We start from the raw sequence: 18128 nt of genomic DNA, 5'->3' as shown, positions 1-18128 counted from the left end.
AGTGATATGTTTGGGATGGTAAACTTCTTCCATTTGGTCTAAGTGAACGTCGCTGTGTAAAAAGCTGCCCTCTCTGATGAGTCACTGAGTTCGCAAAAGGCTTTTCTGTCTCACTTCCTGGGGGAACGTGAACTGCCAGATGGGTATTTATTCTGGACTCAGAGGGTGTCCCTGGCCCAGTGTCCAAGGTTTATACAAGAACACAGGCAAAAAAACCATGAGTTCTAACAGCTGAAGTGGCTTCAAATACGGAATCACTAATGACCAATATAGGATAAAGGCATATACTCATCACGATGGAGCAGGCTTGACCAGAATGCAGAGGACAGATACACCCACACTGGTGTATTCAGCGGGAAACCCCTGGGATTGAATACATCTAAGGCTGCTTCGTCTGGCCCAGATCTCAAGAAATTCAAACACGCAGTTGAGTTCAGATTAGTAACTCAAGACTTCAATGGAAAGTGTGGACTATAGACATTTCCTGTTTCTAAAGAGGATTGAGATGGTTCTACTTGTGCTAATTTGCTTCAGGATATTGGTGTCTAAAAATAACAGTGGGAGAAATTTACATGCCAGCAGTTAAGATTCAGTTTGCTGGGGAACTGGAAACACTGTTCCAGGCTTCACAGCCTCAATTATTTCTAAACAGCTGGCAAGGATTTAAAAATCATCAAAGGCGTTTATTAATAACAAACTCCCTGTCAAACACTGCTGGATTAGCGTAGCTTTATTTGTGTTTATATTCGACGACTCTTTCTGCAGTTTCGGGGGTAGCAATGACACATGCTGAAAAGTTGGAAGTGAGCGCTCATACTCACGAACAGAAGAAGAAAGTTCAGACAGGGGTTTAAAATCCAAAGCTGCTGATAGCTCTCCCACACCTAACCTGTACGCTTGCATTTTAAGTCGTTGCAGTTCCGTCTGACTCTTTGTGACTCCGTGGGCTATATTCCACCAGGCTCCTCTGTCCATGGGATTCTCCAGGCAAGAATACTGGAGAGGGTTGCCATGCCCTCCTCCAGCGGATCTTCCCGAACCAGGGAAAGAACCCGCATCTCTTTTGCCTCCTACATTGGCAAGCGGTTTTTTTTTTTTTTTTTTTTAACCACTGCTGCTGCTAAGTCGCTTCAGTCGTGTCCCACTCTGTGCAACCCCACAGATGGCAGCCCACCAGGCTCCACCATCCTGGGATTCTTCAGGCAAGAACACTGAAGTGGGTTGCCATTTCCTTCTCCAATGCATGAAAGTGAAAAGTGAAAGTGAAGTCGCTCAGTAAGTGTCCGACTCTTGGTGACTCCATGGACTGCAGCCTACCAGGCTTCTCCGTCCATGGGATTTTCCAGGCAAGAGTGCTGGAGTGGGGTGCCATTGCCTTCTCCACTAGCACCACCTACGAAGTTCCTCACACCTAACTAGAGACACCAGAAAACAGATGTTACTTTTCAAACTAGCTCTCATCAATGTCTGATTTGCCGTATTCCACCCAGTGGCTACAATCCAGGCCACATCTGCAATTTGCAAATGACTGGAAATAAGTTCCATTAAACAGGACTTGCTGAGCAAACTCTAATAGGCTACACAGTGAAATACTATGTGTCTGTACAAAACAAAAGCATCAGATCTTTTCATGTGGATATGGACATAGAGATCGAGTGCCTGTTGACATTTACAGAAAGAAACTAATAAAAGTTGTATTCACAATGGGTAGGCTGGGATGAATGGAGGCAAGAGGAGAGGCTGAGAGTGAGACCTTCTATAAACTGCTTTCTCCCTCAATACATTCATTTTCTTTCCTGTGAAAGGCTGTCCAATTATGATGTTTCAGGGTTCTTAACGTCCAGGAAAAGCTTCCGTGAATATTGCAGCTCCATGCTTTTTCAATTGTAAGTGAAAGTGAAAGTCGCTCAGTCGTGTGTGACTCTTTGCGACCCCATGTCAGAACACTGGAGTGGGTAGTCTTTCCCTTCTCTAGGGGATCTTCCCAACCCAGGGTTCGAACCCAGGTCTCCTGCACTGCAGGCAGATTCTTTACCAGCTGAGCCACCAGGGAAGCCCAAGAATACTGGAGTGGATCATTGTAAGTCCAACCATAAAATTTTATTTCAAATTTTGGATTTGTGGTATCAGTTCAGATCAGGTCAGTTCAGTCACTCAGTCGTGTCCAACTCTTTGTGACCCCATGAATTGCAGCACGCTAGGCCTCCCTGTCCATCACGAACTCCCAGAATCCACCCAAACCCATGTCCATTGAGTTGGTGATGCCATCCAGTCATCTTATCCTCTGTCGTCCCCTTCTCCTCCTGCCCCTAATCCCTCCCAGCATCAGGGTCTTTTCAAATGAGTCAGCTCTTCGCATGAGGTGGCCAAAGGACTGGAGTTTCAGCTTCAGCCTCATTCCTTCCAAAGAAATCCCAGGGCTGATCTCCTTTAGGATGGACTGGTTGGATCTCCTTGCAGTCCAAGGGACTCTCAAGAGTCTTCTCCCACACCACAGTTCAAAAGCATCAATTCTTCGGCGATCAGCCTTCTTCACAGTTCAACTCTCACATCCATACATGACCACTGGAAACTTTTAAATTTTATCATCTACTGACTTGATTTTACTCATTTTTATCAAGAGTCAGTGGATTTATGTTTTATTATTTGTCTGTTTTCTAATGTTCAATTTCATTTTTGTTCTTTTCATTACTAGTTTTATATTTTTTAAATGTTTAATTCACACAGGGCTTTCAGAGTTAAGGTTCACAGTAAATCTGAGGGAATGTATTAGTTTTATTTTTAGTTACTTTTTCTAACAACTTCAGTTGAATATTCTTCACTTATTTTTCTTTCTATTCCTTATTTATTAAAAATCATTTAATTTCTTCTGGGCATGTTGCAGCTAGCTACAACTAATTTATTCTAGATTAATTCTGTATTTTGGGTTTTTTATTTTTTCTTTCACTCAACAGTTAAGACACGGGTTGTAATATATTTTACTTAAAATTTTCAGAGTGCCGTTTTTTGTTTTACTTTCTATATTTTTTTGTCATTGATTTCCCATTTCAGTGTTTGTGATGGAATATGATGGTGGTTGCAATTTCTGCTCGGCATAATCTAAGTTGTGTGTGTGTGTGTATTTAAGTGTGATAATCTTTTGTTTTTAATGGGTAGATAAATTTGTCTCATTTATACTTATTTTTAATTGAAATATGACATTATATTCATTCCAGGTACACAACATGATTTGCTGTTGGTACATATTGCGAAACAGATCACCACCGTAAGCCTAGTTAATATTAATCAGCACAGAGTTACAAATTCTTTTTCTTGTGGTGAGGACTCATTTACACGTATTGCTGTGAAAGAGCCATTTGCTATTTTTCCTGTGTTTCCTTTTAGTTTTAGCTGTTTAAAAATTTTTGATAGAGTTTTTAAAACTTGCTATTTTTTCTGTGTTTCCTTTTAGTTTTAGCTGTTTAAAAAATTTTTTTAAACCAAAGGAAGGAAGGAGGTTCTGAGACATTTTAGTAAAAGAAAAAGAAAAAGCTGATATTGTGCCCTTCTCCTAACCAAAAAGATCTAGGAACTATTATTCATAAGATTGTAAAGAAAAAAAAATGGAAAAAGTGCCTATAATTAGCACTTTTCTTTATTCTATTTTTTTTTTTTTAAATACAGCTTTAACAGTGATGAACCTCTTCTCTTATATAAAGAAGAGAGAAGGAGTCACATCAGGTTTTGATCTTGGTAATAATTCACAAAGGTTTCAGAGAGAAACCATTTGTAGGAAATACCTCCAAGTTTTTAAGAATAAGCTTCATGTTTAAGCGGGAAAACACTTGTTAAGTGTTCTTTCCCCCACCCCCGCACCGGAAATTCTGATGGCTATGGGTAGACGGACATCATTGCTTTTTCTAGCAAGGATGCTGACTTTTTACCCCCGGAGCACTTGAGACGTGCTATGTAAGAATTTCTATACAGAAGTTCATTGACTTTGACAGAATTTCAAATTGTCTCTTCTAGCATGGTGGTTCATCAGCTGCTTTTGGTTTATCAGAGTTGAAGTGTTTTACCCTCAAATGGTTCCGCTTAAATTCCTCTTTCAGACTAAGATTCCCAAAACATGAAATTCATTTAGCATTACGCTGGGCTTTGTTGAACCCACTGTATTTTTCACCCGGAGGCTGGTAAAAGGAAAACAGAAAAGAAATGAACCTTAGGGGTCGTACTTTCTCAACAGAGATCAGACCTAAGTGTACAAGCTCACCTCTTTTTACAATCTTGCATTTTCATGGAGAACTTTTTCAATGAATTTTATCTTAATGGCTAAAGAAAATTTGAATACTTCAGATACTCTTCTGGTTGACTGGTTAAAAATATTTAATATGATCTTTGATGTTGTATGGGTTTCCCTTGTGGCTCAGCTAGTAAAGAATCTGCCTGCAAAGTTTCACACTGCTTTACCTTTCCGAAAGACATTACGAACATAACTGAAATCAGTAGATGTGACTTGTAACAATCTCTTAATAACTTACAGTATGCTGCTGCTGCTGCTGCTAAGTCGCTTCAGTCGTGTCTAACTCTGTGCGACCCCAGAGACGGCAGCCCAACAGGCTCCCCCGTCCCTGGGATTCTCCAGGCAAGAACACTGGAGTGGGTTGCCATTTCCTTCTCCAGTGCATGAAAGTCAAAAGTGAAAGTGAAGTCGCTCAGTCTTGTCTGACTCAGCGACCCCATGGACTGCAGCCCACCAGGCCCCTCCATCCATGGGATTTTCCAGGCAAGAGTACTGGAGTGAGGTGCCATTGCCTTCTAGGGAAATAAATTGCCCAAGTGATAGATTTTTTTCCCCCCTTACCAAGCAGTCCTGCGTGAATTTGGCTCATCAGTCAAGATGAGACCATTATCATATGTGAAGAGGAAAGATAACCAGCTGCAAACGGAGAGAGCTGTCCAGACCTTACCATCCTAACTTACGGCGGAGCAGACTTCAGATGTCAGTGGCTACAGAGTCGTGGGCCTTGGGGAAGACATGAACAAGTCTGTTCTCAGCGGCGTAAGCACACTGGCAGGAGGAGCCGATGGCGATTGTGTAACCCTGCTGACCACAGTCCTTTCTGGCCCTCCACCCACCACCCACGGCGGGCAGTGGTCACCCAAGGGGGCAGGGACGCCCATCTGGTGGTACGGTCCCCAGAGCAACATCATCACCATCTCCTTGATGACCCATCAGAGGGGAGGCGAGCCCAACACTACCGTCTCTTTCCTGTTTAGGGGTGGCAACACTCACAAGTGGACAGAGACCTTGTCTCACCGGCAGTCTCAAGCTTCAGAAGCCATCCCCTGGATAAACAACCAGCTCCTACTGTAGCCCACAGAGAACTATATTCAGCATCCCGTAACAAGGCCTAACAGAAAGGAATATGAACATGGCCTGTTTAGGAGATAGGCATGGATCATTCCCAAGGCTTGTGGGCATTCAATCTGAGGTTACGGTTACAATTCCACAAGTTTCATGTCGCTGGTGTGCAGTTACGGAAAATGGACATCTTAGTTGAGGAAAAAATAAAAATCATCTATTTTCTTCTCCTCTAAGGCACGGATGACAAGAGGTCAAGCCAAGAAGTCAAGTGGACTTGTTTCCAAGGTCAGAAGTGGGAGCGAATGAGACCCTCAGAAATCATTACCACGTCTTCACTGGAATGACCCCCTAGTGTGTAAAGAACGACAAAGTGCTTCAGATGCAATGGTTTTCTACTCCAGTAGTTATCAGGATGTGGCCCTCGTGTGTGTGTCGGGGGTGGGAGGCACTTAGAAATGTTTCAGAATTTCCCTGACACAGAAATCAGAAAGCAGGACCAACTGTTAGGTCAGAAAAAGAAAGGGCGTGAATAATAAGGGTAACAATTACCATACAAAATTTAAAGATGTCTCAAATAAAAGCAGTTTTTCCTTCTTATCTTTTGTCAGAAATAACATTTTTTCCACCTACAGACCTTTGATCACCCTTGGGATTTGGAACAAAGAACTAAAGAATTGAGGGTTTTGTTTTTTTTTATGGTTTCTTCATACAAGTAATCAAAATGACATACTTTCTCTCATGAAATATATTTTTCTCTCCCTTCTTCAGGGGAATTTTTCAAGCCAGAGATTGAACCTGGGTCTCCCAGATTCTTTACTGTCTGAGCCACCAGGAAAGCCCAATCAACACACACATTATTATTCAGATTATTTCTAGCTAATGCGTCATTTAAAAATTAAAGAGGCTTTGCTGGTGGCCCAGCCACAATGAAAGGTCTTGCATTTCCTAACCAAGATCGAAGATCATGCATACCACAGCTAAGAGCCAGTACACCCAAATAAATACAGACATAAATAAATACTTTCAGAAAATAAATGAGGAAGAAAACAGGTCTCCAAGGAGAATTCTCTGTGAGCCCAGAGGTACCAGCAGGGTGCAGAGCTTGGGAGTCGGACAGCATCACTTTCACAGGCATGTTCTAACTGGACTTTGTAAGTTGCTGGAAGCATGGAAAGAAAGTGAGAGCGTTAGTCACTTAGTTGTGTGTGACTCTCTGCGACCCCTTGGACTGCGGCCCATCGGCTCCTCTGTCCATGGGATTCTCCAGGCAAGAATCCTGGAGTGGGTTGCCATTTCCTTCTCCAGGGGGGTCTTCCTGACCCAGAGATGGAACCCAGGTCTCCTGCACTGCAGAGAGATCCTTTAGCATCTCAGCCCCCAGGGAGGCTCCTGAAAGCATACACATCTCTGAGAGTCTATAGCATTTACTGACTTGTCCGCGCCCTGAGGAGCTACTAGAAGACAACGTCATTCAACACTCAGGGAGTAAAACACGCTGCGCTTCTACGATGAACGAAACGATGAGAGCTGCAACGCTGAAACGGCAAGCCACGCGTTAGACGGAAAGCGTACATTCTGCTGAATCTTTTAATTCCTCCAAATGATTGCAGGTATAATGATACAGACCGCACACGCAAAAGATAATTACTGTTTCGTAGAGCCTCGTAAGTCTAGCGAAGGAAACCTTTACCTTGGTTAAGCCCAGAACAAAATTATTTGTTTTTACACACCATTTTTGACAAACTGAAGAAACTAACGGTGTTTAATTTAACACAGTTGCTGAAGGCAATGGCAACCCACTCCAGTACTCTTGCCTCGAGAATCCCATGGATGGAGGAGCCTGGTGGGCTGTGGTCCATGGGGTCGCTGGGAGTCGGACACGACTGAGGGACTTCACTTTCACTTTTCACTTTCATGCTTTGGAGAAGGAAATGGCAGCCCACTCCAGTGTTCTTGCCTGGAGAATCCCAGGGACAGAGGAGCCTGTTGGGCTGCCGTCTATGGGGTCGCACAGAGTCGGACACGACTGAAGCGACTTAGCAGCAGCAGCAGCATACCAGGAATAAGGATACATCTTTTAGAAAATCACTTAGTAAAATAAGCCTGCTCATGATAAAAAAAAAAAAACACACCATCCCCTTTCCCTATACCTACCATTACGTATGTCACGCCGAGAAATAAATAGTCCTGAAAAATCAATATTTCAATTAACCTATGATTCTGTCTTACTAACTCTAAGCTGTGTGCATAGCTATTTTTCTTGATGTATTATCTTCAGATAGAGACTATTAACTTGTGTTTAGGGATATCAGCATTGTTACACCACACTTGGGGCCCCTGTAAACAGCAACATCACTGAAATAAACCACTAGGATGTTGAAGGGCTTCCCTGGTAGCTCAGTTGGTAAAGAATCCGCCTGCAATGCAGGAGACCCTGGTTCCATTCCCGGGTCAGGAAGATCCGCTGGAGAACCGACAGGCTATCCAATCCAGCATTCTTGGGCTTCCCTGGCAGCTCAGCTGGTAAAGAATCAACCTGCAATGCGGGAGACCTGGATTTGATCCCTGGGTTGGGAAGATCCCCTGGAGAAGGGAAAGGCTACCCACTCCAGTATTCTGGCCTGGAGAATTCCACAGACTGTATAGTCCCTGGGGTCTCAAAGAGTCGGACACGACTGAGCGACTTTCACTTCACTTCAGGATGCCAAACAGGGCAACAAGTACAGGGTAAGTGTGGGCTCATGTTCACAGACTGGGAGCTGAAATAAGACAGAGTGTGTGATGCCCAATCCAGCTGGGCCAGTGTGCGTCAGGGGACACAAATCTTTCACCACCGTGGGCATGTCCACCAATGACTATGAAAGCCTTGTGAGCACCGATCCAGGGCTTTCATGTAAATTTCAGTGCAAATCAAAATCCACGCATGACTAAGATTAAAGGTATGGACTGTTTACACTTGGTGCTCAGAAATTTCACAGTGTTGCACAGCAAGGCATACGGTGGGTCTGTTTTTATTCACCATGCTTAGCTTTCTGTGGGGTTTTAGGACACCGGCATCATTTTCTCCCTACACTCTTCCTTTGAAATTTCCGCCTCTCTGCTTGCTCTGATCATCGTTCTGGACACGTACACAAGTCACATGGTAACAAGAAAGAAGGAAGCAGTGGTAAGAAAAAGAGAAAAAATATGTACAATTCCAAAGAATGAGGAAACAGTTAAAATGAGATGAGACAAGGATGATAACGAGATTTCATGGCAAGCAATGGAGTGTCATTATTAATGAGTGAGGAAAACTGATTGCTCCCATGTGCCAGGCAAGGGGCGCACCACAGTGAATAATACACTAAGTGAATTCTCCTTTATAGCCCCGTGTCCCAGATGAGGAAAATCGGGCTGAGAGGAGCTTAGGAAGTTCCCCGGTGTCCCCAAAAGCCAGAGGAATGGCCAGATAAAGCCACAGCTGTCTGACTCCACAGGGCAGACGGTCAATTCACTCCTTCTAGATAAGGCGGACAAGCAGACCTGGCCACCCCAGAGCATTTCTGTGGCCTGGGAACTATTACTGGATGACGACCTAGACAGCATATTCAAAAGCAGAGACATTACTTTGCCAACAAAGGTACGTCCAGTCAACGCTATGGTTTTTCCAGTATTCACGAATGGATGTGAGAATTGGAATGTAATGAAAGCTGAGTGTTGAAGAATGGATGCTTTTGAACTGTGGTGTTGGAGAAGACTCTTGAGAGTCCCTTGGACTGCAAGGAGATCCAACCAGTCCATTCTAAAGGAAATCAGTCCTGAATATTCATTGGAAGGACTGATGCTGAAGCTGAAACTCCAATACTCTGGTCACCTAATGTGAAGAACTGGCTCATTGGAAAAGACCCTGATGCTGGGAAAGATTGAAGGTGGGAGGAGAAGGGGACAACAGAGGATGAGATGGTTGGATGGCATCACCGATTTGATGGACATGAGTTTAAGCAAGCTCCAGGAGTTGGTGATGGACAGGGAGGCCTGGCATGCTACAGTGCATGGGGTCGCAAAGAGTTGGACATGACTAAGCGACTGAACTGAACTGAATTGGACTGAGGACAATAAATGCCCAGAAGACTCAGGAAGAACCCCTGACCTTCCCCTAACTGCCTGAGGAGTGCAGATGGAGGACCTGCTCCAGGAAGGGAGTCATCAGCCTAGAAAAGCACTCAGTGAGCCAGATGTGTGGGCCCGGAGGGAGCCAGCAAAGGCTGTCTGTGACACCCCTCTCTTACCCCTTCCTACACGTGACTGATCTCTAACTTTGTTGAGGACTTTATTCTGATTTCCAGATGCATGCTTCAACTTATGAACCAGGTAGCTTTACCTGAACCCCCATCTCCCACCGCCGCCCCCCCCCCCCCGAACAATTCTCACATCCATTAAACCCCATCCTGGCCAATTCCTTCACTTTGACCCGATTCCCTACACAGACCACCCTTCCTATGTTCCCTGCTTGGGCCAAGCTAAGGAAGCTCCACACTGGTCTAGTCTTGGGACAGTCTCTGACCTAAACCACGGACGTGCAAGCTTTTCAAGGGGCGGTCGTATTCATTTACCTGATGCTGCTAAGTCGCTTCAGTCGTGTCCGACTCTGTGTGACCCCAGAGACGGCAGCCCACCAGGCTCCCCTGTCCCTAGGGTTCTCCAGGCAAGAACACTGGGGTGGGTTGCCATTTCCTTCTCCAATGCATGAAAGTGAAAAGTGAAAGTGAAGTCGCTCAGCTGTGTCCGACTCAGCGATTCATTACCTAGTCCCCCTTTACTCAGACAGGGTGCTTTCTGAAAATCACAGCAGATGCCTGAAATCATGGATAGTACTGACCTGTATAGTCATGATATATATATAGAGAGAGATATCAGGGCTTCCCTGAGAGCTCAGTTGGTTAAGAATCCGCCTGCAATGCAGGAGACCCCATTTTGATTCCTGGGTCAGGAAGATCCCCTGGAGAAGGGATAGGCTACCCATTCCAGTATTCTTGGGCTTCCGCGGTGGCTCAGCTGATTAAGAATCCATCTGCAATGTGGGAGACATGGGTTCAATCCCTGGGCTGGGAAGATCCCCTGGAGAAGGGAAAGGCTGCCCACTGTAGTCTTCTGGCCTGGAGAATTCCATGGACTGTATAGTCCAGTGGGTCACAAAGACTGGGACACGACTGAGCGACATTTGTTTTGGGGGAGGGGCCAGGGGTTTGAAAGCATCACTAACAATGAGACACAGCTACAGTCTTTCCTGAGAGGTCTATACAAAAAGGATTTAGGACTGTTCAAGTAGACGCATGGTGTCTGAGCTTCTGCAGCACGCCAGGCCTTCCTGTCCATCACCAACTCCTGGAGCTTGCTCAGACTCATGCCCGTCACGTCGGTGATGCCATCCAACCATCTCATCCTCTGTCATCCCTTTCTCCTCCCGCCTTCAATCTTCCCCCACTTTTATCAATTCTCTTCCAGAGATGAGATGCCCTGAAGACTATCAACTTAACACCAGGGATCAGAGTGCTTGGGAAGTCAATGCCAGCTGAAAGCAGGAAGCCTGAGTAGTCTACCTGAAGAATGTACCAATCACGAAATTAGGATTCTGACCAAGTTTCCCTCTTCAGACGTTTTCCCTCCATGCAGTAGAAGGTGAGGAGCCTCATTAGACATAACAAATGTATCAACACATTCAGTAGCAATGACGTTAATGGATAAGGATGATAAACCCTGGACACAGGATGTGGTTTCCAGGTCTGAAATTTCTGATGAGAAATTCATCTCATCGCTAGTGAAAGATATTCCTTTTTTTTTTTTTTTTCGGTAACTCTCAGTTTTACAAGGGAAATTGCTTATCTGTGCCCCTTCCTGCCCAAAGGAATCAACATAGCATAGGCATGAGACAAAGAGTATGTTTAACCATGTAGAAAATAACCAACCAGCGGCAAGAAGCACATCACTGTCAGCTTGGGTTGACGAGTACAGAGAAGGCAAACTAGTCGGCATCACCTTTTTAAAATATAAATTTCTAGGGTCAGCAACATTCCATATAACAAAGATTCTGGTCACCCAAACAAGTCTATTCTAACAGTTTAAGTCCATCTACAAGGGAAGATACTTTTGTCTGTTTACCTTTACTTTGATGACCTTTTGGAAAAAAAATGTTAAGTGATATTTTAAAATACAGACCCTTTCCCCTCTTTGAGTCTCTGTTGGGGAAGTGAAAGTCACTCAGTTGTGTCTGACTCTTTGCAACCCAGTCCATGGATTCTCCAGGCTAGAATACCAGAGTGGGAAACCTTTCCCTTCTCCAGGGGATCTTCCCAATCCCAGGGGTCAAACCCAGGTCTCCTGTATTGCAGGCAGATTCTTTACCAGCTGAGCTACCAGGTAAAACTCAAGAATATTAGAGTGGGTGGCCTATCCCTTCTTCAGGGGATCTTCCTGACCCAGAAACTGAACCAGAGTCTCCTGCACTGCAGGGAGATTCTCTACCAGCTGAGCTACCAGGTAAAACTCAAGAATATTAGAGTGGGTGGCCTATCCCTTCTTCAGGGGATCTTCCTGACCCAGAAACTGAACCAGAGTCTCCTGCACTGCAGGGAGATTCTTTACCAGCTGAGCTACCAGGTAAAGCTCAAGAATATTAGAGTGGGTGGCCTATCCCTTCTTCAGGGGATCTTCCTGACCCAGAAACTGAACCAGAGTCTCCTGCACTGCAGGGAGATTCTTTACCAGCTGAGCTACCAGGTAAAGCTCAAGAATATTAGAGTGGGTGGCCTATCCCTTCTTCAGGGGATCTTCCTGACCCAGAAATTGAACCAGAGGCTCCTGCGCTGCAGGGAGATTCTTTACCAGCTGAGCCTCCAGGGAAGTCCCGTTGAGGAAGGCTGAGTAAATTATATTCCACACTGGTCAGAACAAGGAGTGTCATGACCCGTGGTCCACGTAAAGATTCTCTGCTCTTCATCGCATGTCCCCTTTCATCACTACTGCTCACCCCAGTTCTCTTTCCCGTCCTGTTCACACCCTATAGCATGTTTCACGTCTGCTATTTGCTCATCTGTCTTTATAAAATGTGCAGTTTTATGTGTGTTTCATGTTTATATAAATCATAGTGACGCAGATCCCATTACGAGTTCCTGTTTTCACCACCAACTGCTTTTCATTTCTACCCATGTTGTTACCTCTATGAGGTCTCCTGCTGAGTAACAAGTTACCACAAATTCTGGGGCTGAAGCAGTTAACTCCAACTTTTCCCCCTGCTCACCAACAGAGTGGTGAGCAGCCTTCTTTGTGAAGCCACAACCACGAGGCTACCTGCATGCTTCCATCATCCCTATCAGTTCTGGCATGAACGCTATAAGCACAAGGAATTGGATTCTCCCCCAACAGCTGGCAGGAGCTCAGAAGTGGCTCCTTCGCCACTCAAGCTTCCAGATGACAACACAGCCCAGAGCATACTTTGACTGGAGCCACACGAGACCCCAGCACAGGACCCGACCAGGTCACATCCAGATTCTGGACCCACAGAAACTATGAGGTGACAAACATGTTTTAAGCAGTTCAGCCTGTGGATATTTGTTACACAGTGACAACTAACTGATACACTTCCCAATAGCAACTTCAGCCTCCTTGAAATCAACTCTTTAATCAACTCTTCTGGAACAGAAGCACAGAGCTCTTTGCTTCCCTTGGTTTTCACCCTTGTCTGATATGCCAAGATCTTTCATGCAGGCACAGGAATTCTCTTGACTATGATACCAAGTTTACAGCTCTAAGTTAAGAAGGTTGAAGTGTTTGAGTCAATGACCTTGAAATCAGTGACCTTGAAAATTTTATTTTCTTTATTTTCTTGGGCTCCAAAATCACTGCAGATGGTAACTGCACCCATGAAATTAAAAGATGCTTCCTCCTTGGGAGAAAAGCTATGGCCAACCTAGACAGCACACTAAAAAGCAGAGACATTACTTTGCCAACAAAGGTACGTCTAGTCAAAGCTATGGTTTTTTCAGTAGTCACGTATGCATGTGAAAGTTGGACTATAAGAAAAGTTGACTGCCGAAGAATTGATGCTTTTGAACTGTGATGTTAGAGAAGACTCTTGAGAGTCTCCTGGACTGCAAGGAGATCCAACCAGTCCCTCCTAAAGGAAATCAGTTCTGAAGATTCATTGGAAGGATTGATGCTGAAGCTGAAACTCCAATACTTTGGCCACCTGATGTGAAAAACTGAGTCCATGGAAAAGACCCTGATGCTGGGAAAGACTGAAGGTGGGAGGAGAAGGGGAAGACAGAGGAAGAGACGGTTGGATGGCATCACTGACTGGATGGACATGAGTTTGAGTAAGCTCCAGGAGATGGTGATAACACGCTCAGGGAAGCCTGGCGTGCTACAGTCCATGGAGTCACAAAGAGTGGGTCACAACGGAGCAACTGAACTGAACTGACTGAACAATTTGCTAGCATCATTTGTACAACAGTTACTACAGCATCCATCCCATATTTATACAGAGAAGTTTAATGAGATCATTCACAGATATCTTCAAAGCACCACTCAGCACGCAACAAGTACTCACAGAACAGTCACCACTAAAGTCACTGTTCACAGCTGGATCATAAAGACGGCTGCTGCTACTTACTGCTGCTGCTAAGTCACGTCAGTCATGTCCGACTCTGTGTGGCCCCATAGATGGCAGCCCACCAGGCTCCGCAGTCCCTGGGATTCTCCAGGCAAGAATCCTGGAGTGGTTTGCCATTTCCTTCTCCAATGCATGAAAGTGAAAAGCAAAAGTGAAGTCGCTCAGTCGTGTCTGACTCTTCTCGACCCCAGGGACTGTAGCCTACCAGGCTCCTCCATCCATGGGATTTTCCAGGCAAGAGTATTGGAGTGAGTTGCCATTGCCTTCTCCTAAAGAAGGCTGAGTGCCAAAGAATTGATGCTTTTGAACTATGGTGTTGGAGAAGACTCTTGAGAGTCTCTTGGATGGCAAGGAGATCAAACCAGTCAAACCTAAAGGAAATCAACCATCGATATTCAGTGGAAGGAACTCATGCTGAAGCTCCAACTCTTTGGCTACCTGATGCGAAGAGCTGACTCAATGGAAAAGACTCTGATGCTGGGAAAGACTGAAGGCAGGAGGAGAAGTGGGGGACAGAAGATAAGATGGCTGGGCAGCATCATGGACTCAATGGACATGAGTTTGAACAAACTGCAGGAGACAGTGAAGAACAGAGGAGCCTGGTGTGCTGCAGTCCACAGGGTGGCAAAGAGTTGGACACGACTTAGTAACTGAACAATGGCAGCAAGAATCACTGTAGCCTGACTGAATTTCATGAACACGTGTTTGTATGCCATACAGCAGGGGTCCCCAATCTCTGAGATCTGATGGCTGATGATCTGAGGTGGAGCTGATGTAATGATACTACAAATAAAGTGCGCAATCAACTTAATGTGCTTGAATCAGCCCAACACCATCTTCCTCTCCCCAGCCTGTGAAAAAACTGTCTTCCATGAAACCAGTCCTTGAATGTGCAAAAGGTTCCCTACCGCTGCCTCAGAGCACAGTTGGTTCTCAGCAGTGGGTGTTAAACTAAATGAACAAACTGAAAGAAATAACAGCATTATTCAATACCAATTAGGAGAGATTAACTGAAGGAAGAGTCAGGAACCCAGTAAGACATTCCACGTTTGGACACAAATGGTAATGGGGCTAGCTCTCCCTGGACGTTCTGATTTCAACTCTAAATCTGATTTGCAGAATGAGGTCTCCTTATGTTTAATCGTAGGTGTCTACAGTGTCATCGAGCAGAAGAACATCCTCCTGCCCTTGGAGGAGACACAACACTGATACACAGACAAACACTGTTCACACGGAGCCTTGTGGGCCACTTCCTGTCACTCTGGAGAAGGAGTAGGCTTACCCTGCTGCAAAAACTGGAATCTCAACATGCACAACCTATGAGCAGAAAATGGGCAAATCCGAACACCTCCCTGAATTATGGACATCTACAAAACTGTGTTTGTTCACATCAAAAGGCGCTGCGTACTCACTCTTTCCATCATGATAGCTGCAGAAAAGACTGATGGCTTCTCTCTTTCTCAGTTGCTACAGATACAAAACCTCTTTCATCTTTTCCTGTCAGAATCTTTGCTCCAACAGTAGCCTCTTTCTGTTCTGAATCCTGGACATGACTAACTAGCTCACCCTGTGTTTGCAATAAACACATTTTCAGGAGCTCTCCAGTTCTCTGGTCTCTCCCAGAACCACGTCTGGAGGCCCCCTTTCCCCGAATAAAACCACAACACAGTCTGTTTTAGAGGCAATTTGGAACAGGATGATACATTTCTGACATAGAACAGCTGATTCAGCTTGTTGTAGCGCAGAAACCAATAAAACATTGTAAAGCAATTATCCTCCAATTAAAAACTAATTAAGTAAAAAAAAAGACTAACCTTTCCATGAAGGATGCTGACAGCAGAAACTTTTAAAGGTAGTTTCATATTTGGGGATTTATATGGAACATCACTGGGGGGGGGCGGTGCGGGGGATCAGACCCAGTCTCCACACAGCAGCATGATGTAAAGATGGAAATTATGGACAGATCCAAAGGAGACAAAAATGTGTATTTTGTTGGAGAAAAACTATGGCATCATGTAGGGAATGGGTAACCATGGGGTTATTCATTAGGGATACCTGGAGTCCCACCTAGTGTTTTTTTTTTTTTCCACCTAGTGTTATAAATAAAGTTTTACTGAAACACAGGCACACGCCTCTGCTTACATGTCACAGATCTCTGAATGCTTCCTTGCTAGGCCAGCAGAGTTGAGGGGTTGAAATCAGGGCCCTACAGGTCACAAGGCCTGATGTACTGCTTTCCTGAGTCTTTATAGGAAACCCCCCTGAGCCTTACAGACCAGGTAGAGCACGTGGATTTGGGTGCCATGAAAAACTCAAATGTTGGCTAGGAATTGGGCCTGGTTCTTTTGGTTTGGTTGATCGGAATCAACACGGGCAGAACTAAGGACGTCCCTAGTGGGCCCAGCGGCTAAGACTCCGTGCTCCCAGAGCAGCTGGGCCAGGTTCCATCCCTGGTCGGGGAACTAGCCCCTACATGCCGAACAAAGAGTCTGCAAGCCACAGAGAAGACCAACGACCCCGCGGGCTGCAACTAAGACCTGGGGTAGCAAAATAAATAAATACTAAGAGGAAAAAAAAAAAAAGGCAGAAGTATACCTAGGCCTGAGCACCGGAGGTGCTGGCCACATGGCAGCTATTTTTCATCCCTTACACAGATAACAAACAAAAAGCAAATCACTGTGTCCATACCTCTCACAACGGGTATGTCATCCCAGGGAAACGTGCACAGAGCAGATGATATCATGAGTCGGTGTGCTGCTGTGTGGGCCAGCTACATAGGTTCTACATAATATTCACCAAAGTTTAGCTGAGGATTTCTCAGTGAGGATTTATGGGCTTCCCTGGTGGCTCAGCTGGTAAAGAATCTGCCTGCAACGCGGGAGACCTGGGTTCACTCCCTGGGTTGGGAAGATCCCTTGAAGAATGGAACAGCTATCCACTTCAGTATTCTGGCCTGGAGAATTCCATGGACTGTATAGTCCATGGGGTCGCAAAGAGTTGGACACAATGGAGCAACTATCACCTTCACTAATAAATTACCTACCATCAGGATCGGTAAATGTTAAGTTTTCTAATAACTTTTGGGAAGGCGAACTTATTTAAAATTGCATTTCAAGGACAGGTTAAGATATAATGGAAAACCAACTTGGATAACCTATGATTTAATTTCATGATCCTATGAGTCTTATGTTTGACGCTAAATTCTAACGTACAATTTTAATACAATAAAGGTGACCCTGTTGTTGGAACAAAGGAAAAGGGCAAATTAAACATACCTAAAGAACCGCTGGAGAAGGGATAGGCTACCCATGCTGACATTCTTGGGCTTCCCTTGTGGCTCAGCTGATAAAGAATCTGCCTGAAATGTGGGAGACCTGGGTTCGATCCCTGGGTTGGGAAGATCCCCTGGAGAAGGCAAAGGCTACCCACTCCAGTATTCTGGCCTGGAGAATTCCATGAACTGTACAGTCCATGGGGTCGCAAAGAGTCGGACACGACAGAGTGACTTTCACTTTCATAAACAGGCTGGGAAAGGAGAGGCTACTGAGTGTGGGTCAGGCTTTAGATGTGACTTTTGTTTTCTCTACTTTGGGCAACGGAGGCTAGATGAGTGCTCAGTTTTTGCAAAAGCAGCCCTGGGGTTTTCTGGGGGCATTACCTGGCCGTCCAGTGGTTGAAACTCTGCTTCCAATGCAGGGGACACAAGTTCGAGCCGTGGTCAAGAAATTGAGATCCCACATGGTGCAGCCAAAAAAAATTTCTTTTAAAAAGCAGACCTCCAGGGCTCCTCTTATCTGAGCATTGAGGCCCAGAAGACAGCCCTGTGTCTGGCACAGCTCCTGCCTCCTGGACAGAAGGTGGAAGTGAAAGAGAAAGTCGCTCAGTCGTGTTCAACTCTTTGTGATCCCATGGACTATACAACCCATGGAATTTTCCACGCCAGAATACTGCAGTGGGTAGCCTTTCCCTTCTCCAGGGGAATCTCCCCAACCCAGGAATCGAACCCACGTCTGCCACATTGCAGGCAGATTCGTTACCAGCTGAGCCACCAGGGAAGCCCAAGAATACTGGAGTGGGTAGCCTACCCCTTCTCCAGGGGATCTTCCCCAGTGCAGGTATCGGAACCCACCTGTT

General features: G+C 45.2%; 1 protein-coding gene across 4 annotated transcripts in view; it reads right to left on the bottom strand.

Annotated features, from left to right (window-relative positions):
• LOC132657141 (basic salivary proline-rich protein 3-like) overlaps positions 1–18128 on the bottom strand; it is a 443202-nt gene that overhangs the window by 142516 nt on the left and 282558 nt on the right. For 2 of the 4 annotated variants that reach the window (XR_009599005.1, XR_009598997.1), the window contains 2 exons: positions 17653–17840; positions 16683–16862 (listed from right to left, as the gene is read on the bottom strand). The gene's annotated coding sequence lies outside the window, so the exon portion shown is untranslated. Of the gene's footprint in view, positions 1–15667; positions 16863–17652; positions 17841–18128 lie in introns of those variants that run through there. The other 2 variants (XR_009598996.1, XR_009599008.1) reach the window with 2 other exon arrangements.

This window comes from Ovis aries, chromosome Y (genome assembly GCF_016772045.2).
Source record: "Ovis aries strain OAR_USU_Benz2616 breed Rambouillet chromosome Y, ARS-UI_Ramb_v3.0, whole genome shotgun sequence".
NCBI lineage: Eukaryota > Metazoa > Chordata > Mammalia > Artiodactyla > Bovidae > Ovis > Ovis aries.
This window is presented reverse-complemented; position numbering and strand designations above follow the sequence as displayed.